This window comes from Microtus ochrogaster, assembly GCF_000317375.1.
Source record: "Microtus ochrogaster isolate Prairie Vole_2 chromosome 14 unlocalized genomic scaffold, MicOch1.0 chr14_random_1, whole genome shotgun sequence".
NCBI classification, from domain to species: domain Eukaryota; kingdom Metazoa; phylum Chordata; class Mammalia; order Rodentia; family Cricetidae; genus Microtus; species Microtus ochrogaster.
In genome coordinates this window covers 33,303,456-33,310,186 of record NW_004949096.1, presented here as the reverse complement: position 1 = coordinate 33,310,186, position 6,731 = coordinate 33,303,456, and positions in this window count along the sequence as shown.

Sequence of the window (6,731 nt, the reverse complement as noted above, 5' to 3'; positions counted from 1 at the left end):
GAGTCTCCATCACCAAGGGTCTCCATCACCAAGGGTCTTCATCACCAGGAGTCTCCATCACCAAGGGTCTCCATCACCAAGAGTCTCCATCACCAAGCGTTTCCATCCCCAAGGGTTTCCATCACCAAGGGTTTCCATCACCAAGAGTCTCCATCACCAAGATGTAGAGCATCTTGGCCGCAGGAAGGGGAGCTGCTTGCCTCACACTTCACAGGAGGCAGGAAGCAGGAAGATCAAGGGGAGACTGGGGACAAGATGTAGTCTTCAAAAGCATGGCTTTATATCACACTGGGTCTCAGACTCTGATTTTCCTCTGTGCATAAGCCTTCTCCACTGGCCAGTGCTCTGGATCCAGTGAATCAGGGTATATGGTTTGAGCCAAACCAAACACATGAAATAGAAACAAATCCCAAGACTTGCCTTTGCCCATGGTATCTGCTAAGAAGTGCATAGACTATGAACAGGAAACTGGAGGTCCTTGGAGATTAGAGCTATCTTGGAGGGGCCAGGAGACAGGAAAAGATGGGTTGTGGTCACACCACTGAGTCCTTAGATATTTTCCTGTCTGAAGCTAGGGACTATCCTAGTTTTATCCTAGGAAGTCTTATATACAAATGACAATAATTTTCTTATTTTGCTCAAGCTGATCTGAATGGAATGTTTCCTATTTTTTTAAAAAAGAAATAGAATTCAATAAATTGTCAGTATTAAAATGCACATAATAAGATACTTTCAGTTCCTCCCACAACATACATCTTTGCATATAATAGATTCTCCAGAAGGGATGACTGAGAGAATGAAAGTAAGTAGGGAAAGAAAGGAGGGAGGGAAGGAAGGAAGGAAGTCAGGCAGGCAGGCAGGCAGGCAGACTGACTCAGGCCACCCCCATTAGGCTACAAGAATTTTGTTACTTTCTTTTGTTTTAAATACCCTTTTTGGCCACACACATTTAGGAGCCCCAGTTATGAAAACTATTCCAGAAGATGTTTCTCAGAATTTATCTAAAGACCTCTAGTTGCAGGAAGACTGTGCCCACTCCTGGAAGAGGAGCCACACCCAAAGAGTTTGATAAGCATATTCATGACTTCTTGGTGACAATATACAGTGAGGGTACACAGGAGACAGCATTTCAACGTTGCCAGTGGGTACCCTCATATAGAAAACTGTGCAGTCCTGTCGGAAGTGGGCAGAAGAAATGATTCTGCAGCAGATCTTTTCAAGGGGCAGGGGGCACAGGAAAACAATTCAAGTCCTTATTATATGAACCCAGTTTGCTTTAGAACTGCATGGACTTTCAATAAAAGGCACATGTACCCACATGGATGAGAGAGAGAGAGAGAGAGAGAGAGAGAGAGAGAGAGAGAGAGAGAGAGAGAGAGAGAACACCAAGGGCCACACAGTCACAGCCAATTACATTTATTAATTGCTAACCTTTATTTTGTGAGGTTTTTTTGGTTGTTGTTTTTGTTTGTTTGTTTTTTGCTTTTGGGGTGGAGTATTTCTCTTAGCCCTGGCTGACGCTGAGGTTAGTTTTCCTACCTCAGCCTCCCCAGTGTTAGAATTCTAGGTGTGAGCCATGACACCCAGGGGCAAGCTTCCCTAGAAACACGGAACTTCTGGAGCTTTGCCACTCAGAGTTAAGCACACTGTTCTAAGCATTTAACTGATGCCATTTTCACCTAATTCTCAAAGCAGCTCCTTGAAGGTTGTTCCTATTACTAGAATTTATGATAAGGAAAGTTAGAATAGAGGAGCAATTGATTAGCTCATGGAAGCCAGTAATATATGCAACAAAATATCTTTTTTTAAATATATATATATCACCTGAGGGGCTGCCAAACACTGGCCACACCACATACCCAACTCACTTGACGGGTTCCAAGACTTTCACAGCAACCTTATACAGGGCCTTTGGCTTTATTGGAAGAGAGTCCCATTAAGTACCTCGGGCAGGCCTGGGACTTCCTACAGAGACCAGGCAGGTCTGTTCCATGGAGAGCAGAGCGTGGGGTGGGCAGAGATAAGGGTGTTCACTGCACACTGTCAGCCAGGGTTTCAACCGAATCCCTGCTCTTCTGCCAACTGACTGATGACCTTAGCGAATCACTATCATGTTCTAATAATTTGCTGGCAAATATGTCAGATAAACCCTAGATTGCTAGCTGGAGTTCTATGAAATCATCCCCCCCCTTCCAATGTCCTTTGTGAACTGTATCATTGTATATTTTATTCTGATATTGCTGTTTTTGCTGCTCAATATGGATGACAAAACTTAAAAACTTAAGCCAACCATTCGGGGGGCTTCAAACTGAATAACTGACAAGCGTTGGTCGGGTGTGAAGTAAAGCTAAGGGACAGCGCCCATCAGACCACCTCACTGCCTTTGCCAATCTGCAAGAAGGCGCATCAAATTCAAAAGTGGACTTGGCAGGCAGGCTGGCTGCTTCTCTGTCCTTGAGCTGCAGAGATGAACTCTCTTGTTTGTTGCTGTTAAGCACGTACAGAACAAACTCCCTGTTTGAGTGTCCTCAGAGCAGGAAGAAAGAGTGCTATTGTCATTCAGAGCTTGTGACTCAGGAGGAGCTGGGGCACCAGCGAGTGGCAATGGAGGAATGATACTGCTACAGAAATCAAGGGCACATCACCAGGAGCCTGAAGATGCTATCACCTTCATGGCTCTGTGTACAATGATGTACAAGGTGATTGCTTAAGTTCAAGTAGTATGTGCACGCACGCACACACACACACAAACACACACGAGTGCATGCAGGTATACATGTATTAGGCTAGAAGACCCAGTCCAGTAGGGAACAATCACGCTTTTGGCTTATCCAACTTCTGCAAACTATGGTCATGAGCAGCCTTTGTTGTACCATTCTGAACTTTCCTGGCAAGGTCAAGGGTCAAACAAGAGCATGTGGCCTGAGACAGAGCTCCTAGCCCTCTGTAGTTGGGATTTCCATCTTAATCAGAGGTGTACAGGTGGTCCCACACTCAAATTACTCCTTAATCTAAATGTTTTCCCACAGGGGAAAAGAATACAAAAGCAATTATCAGAGAAAGGCATCGACCTGGTTTATACTCAAGGGAGGATGCAGTGCCCTGGTACCTCTATTTCTAGGACTGAGTTAGTTCTGGGATCAACGGCTTTTGGCTTCTGTCTTCTGCTCTCTGATTCCCTGCTTTCTCTCAGTGCTTTGCTCCCCTCCTCCATTTGTTCTTCGGCATGTCTCTTTCATCTGTCTCTCTCTCTCTCTCTTGGCTTCACTTTCTGTGTTCCTTGTAAACTGTCCCCTGGTGGTGTGTTCTGTGACCCTCGGGCCACAGGGGCCAGGATGGGGATCCTGTTCAAGCTAATTCTATTACTTCCGGTTAACATATGTCGTGCGGTGCCCCTCGAGGTCAGCAGTCATTGGTTAGAACAGTGCTATTGTGGCTGATACGTGCAGGATTAAGAGAAAAGCAAAGAGGGCTTCTTTTTAGGAGTCTCATGGTTTCTGGCATCAACACATTACTGCAGCTGATGGGCAGGACCCTTGCTTCCCAGTCCCTCTGATTCAAAACATCTAAAGTAAGTTTATGTGGTAACGAAGGCATAGTAACTGTGAGTCAAAGGCAGTCACAGCAAATCAAATAGTGCTTTTAAATTCCTCTCTGAAGACACTCAGGTCTCGCCATCAGGTCGAGGAGAGTAACCAATAGCCTTGCCCATAGCCTGGGATGTTTGGTGGTTTTCATGGGACCCCTATGGCCAATGACCTTAACAAAATGTAAGCCATTCCTGGCACTGGAGGTTTTACTTGGTAACATAAGAGTTCTAATTGGGGCATCGTCTCCCCTATTATTGGTGATTCCATTTTGATTCCTTTCATGTGTGTCTATATTTTAGGAAGTATTGATGGTAAGAGGTTTCCCCGAGCCCTTCAGTGCTAATGTCACTCCCCATAGTCCCTCCTTTACCCATCTCTTCTGTCCCCCTCCCTGTTTAATCCTCCTGTTCTAGTTTTTCCTCTATCTCTCCATAACACTACACTCTACTTCCCCTTCCTTGGGAAGATCCTCCCCTACCTCTAGCTCCTTCCTAGGTATCTAACCTCTGTGATTATTTGGATTGTAGCATACATAATGAGGCTTAACTACTAGCATTCACCCATGAGAGAAAACATATGATATGTATCTCTTCCAGTCTTGGTTACCTTACTCAGGATGATTCTTTTCTAGCTCCAGACTTTGGGACACTCAGTTTTAAACGTGATATCCTCATCAAACCTTTCCCCTCACGACTCAGAGATCTATCTGGAAGAGAAGGCAGAGAGATTGTAAGAGCCCGAGGTGATGGGAAACCCCAAGGAAACAGTATCTTCCAGACACAGTAGGACTGACGTATATATGTGAACTCAAAGAGACTACAGCAATGTGCATATGGGTGCAGGTTCAAATCACATGGGGTCCCAGCACTGAGACAGGGAAATAAATGTGGGCTTTCACCAAGAAGCTATCTGTAGTTGATACCCACTGGCAAAGGAAAATTAGTGGAGTTTAATTGGGTATATTAACCACACTTGCCCCATGCCCGGGAGCCCTGGACCTCGTGAGACAAATTGAAGGTATTTTTGTAGACTTCTTTTTGTCTCATCTTGCTTTGTTTGGGCATTCTTTGTCCTGCATATTGCATCTGACAGCTGAGAGAGCTAAAAGGGGAAGCCTAGTCCACACTATTGAGGCTTTGCCTTTTACCCCGAGCCTGCCCTGAGCCTTGTATAGAGGATTTGCTTGTATATTGTAATTCTTTGTGTGGTCTATATGTATGTGTGTTTATTATTTTGTTTTGTTTGTTTTTGTTGTTTGTGTTCAAAAAGAAAGAAAGAGAGAGAGAAAGAGTGTAAGTTAGTAGGTAGGGAGGTAGGGATGATCTGGGAGGGAGTGGGGGCGAGGAGAAACATGATCAAAACATATCTTTTTGTTGTTGTTGTTTTTAAAGACACCCAGATCTCTTGAATTTCTATTCAAGAATGGTATAGTTTTACTAGTAAAAGGGAGTCCCTGGGTACTTTGCCAGAGAGCGGTATGTTCCTCCCTCCAGCCACTCCATAGTGAGCTACTGGGAAGCCCAAATAGCCTTTGTGAAGGCTCAGGGTGAAAGGCAAAGCCCCAATAGTATGGGTTAGGCTATCCCTTTTAGTTCTCTAGGCTGCCAGATGCAATTCCATTTCATCTTAAAAATAATATTTTGATCCCCGACTGTTCCTGGCTAAATGTTACCTTTGACAAGCTATGCACAAATCACCTTTCACAGCCACACCCCCTTTGTGGCCGATTCCGCTTTCAGCAGTGTGGGAGGGAAGGAGGGCTCTCAGAAGGATTTGATATGCCTGTGTGTGTGCTTTTGATATGCCTGTGTGTGTGCTTTTGATATGCCTGTGTGTGTGCTTTTGATATGCCTGTGTGTGTGCTTTTGATATGCCTGTGTGTGTGCATTTGATATGCCTGGCCCTGCTCGTTCTGAAGGTCAACTCTAGCGCGCCCTTCCTGGCAGGCTGACATTCCCCAGGCTCTCCAGACATCTCCCACTAGGCTCTGGAAGCTTCCTAGTCCTCCCCATCTTAGACCAAGAAGTAAATCTAGACACTTCTTTTTAAAGCTAGCTTTGAGCCTCATGGTGCTCCTCTGTGTTGAAGAAGAGAAAGGAAAGGCAAGACTCTGGCTGCCATCTCCCTGTATGTTTGAGGATCTGTGTATGTGTGTGTTCCCAGCCACACAATTTTAGGAGGTTGTTTTGTTGAAGGCAAAAGATGGGGTGAATTCTAAGCTCGAGAAAGAAGTGGCTCTGAACAACTATCACAGCTTTTCTTGGGAACTTTATATGCGGATTCGAAGTTCACTTCATTTTTACCTTGCTTTTAGCTTTGCATGCATTATATACATGAAGAACAATGAATATAACACAAACATACTTGCACATGCATTCTTGTGTTTATACACATGCATGTGTTATAATATATAGCATAAAGAAAAATGAAGTGAACTCTCATGCAATATAGCATACTGCTTTAGAAAGACGAAAGCAGGGGTACCAATCGCTTATATCCATAGCTCTATATCCATAATTGAATTTTCCTTTCTTCTCCTATCTATTGTTTTTTTTTACTATGTTGTTTTTTTAAATATGTGTCATTGGCATATTCTTTTTACTATGTTGTTTTTGTTAATATGTGTCACTGGCATATTTGCCTGTTTTAAAATATTACATAGACTGGTTTCTGTGATTGAATCTCACCTTTTCTTTCAATACAATCTGAGCTTTGTCTAAGCTAATATGCATATGTGGCTACAGTTCATTCATCCGCGCTGCTCTACAGCATAAGCTATGACTGCATCTCGAGTTATCTATCATCTGTTGTTTATGGACATTATAATATGGCCTGGGCTTCTGTGTGCACACTCCCACCTTATCGCTAATGCACATAAGCCGTAGTTTCTCTAGGGCACAGATTATGTCTGAGAGAGCAGGATCTCCAGGGAGATCCAGTATCTATTTTACTGCCTTCGGCAAAATCACTTTCCAAAGTGGCTGTAGGGCTATACACTGCTAAGAGCCGTCCGTGAAGTCAGTCACATGGAAAATCCATGCCGGTGTTTCCCGTTGTCACCCCAGAGTGTCTGCAATGTGGAAGGGTGCATCACTGAGTTGTTTATATTTCTCTGCAAACTGACAGGCCTTAACATCTTTG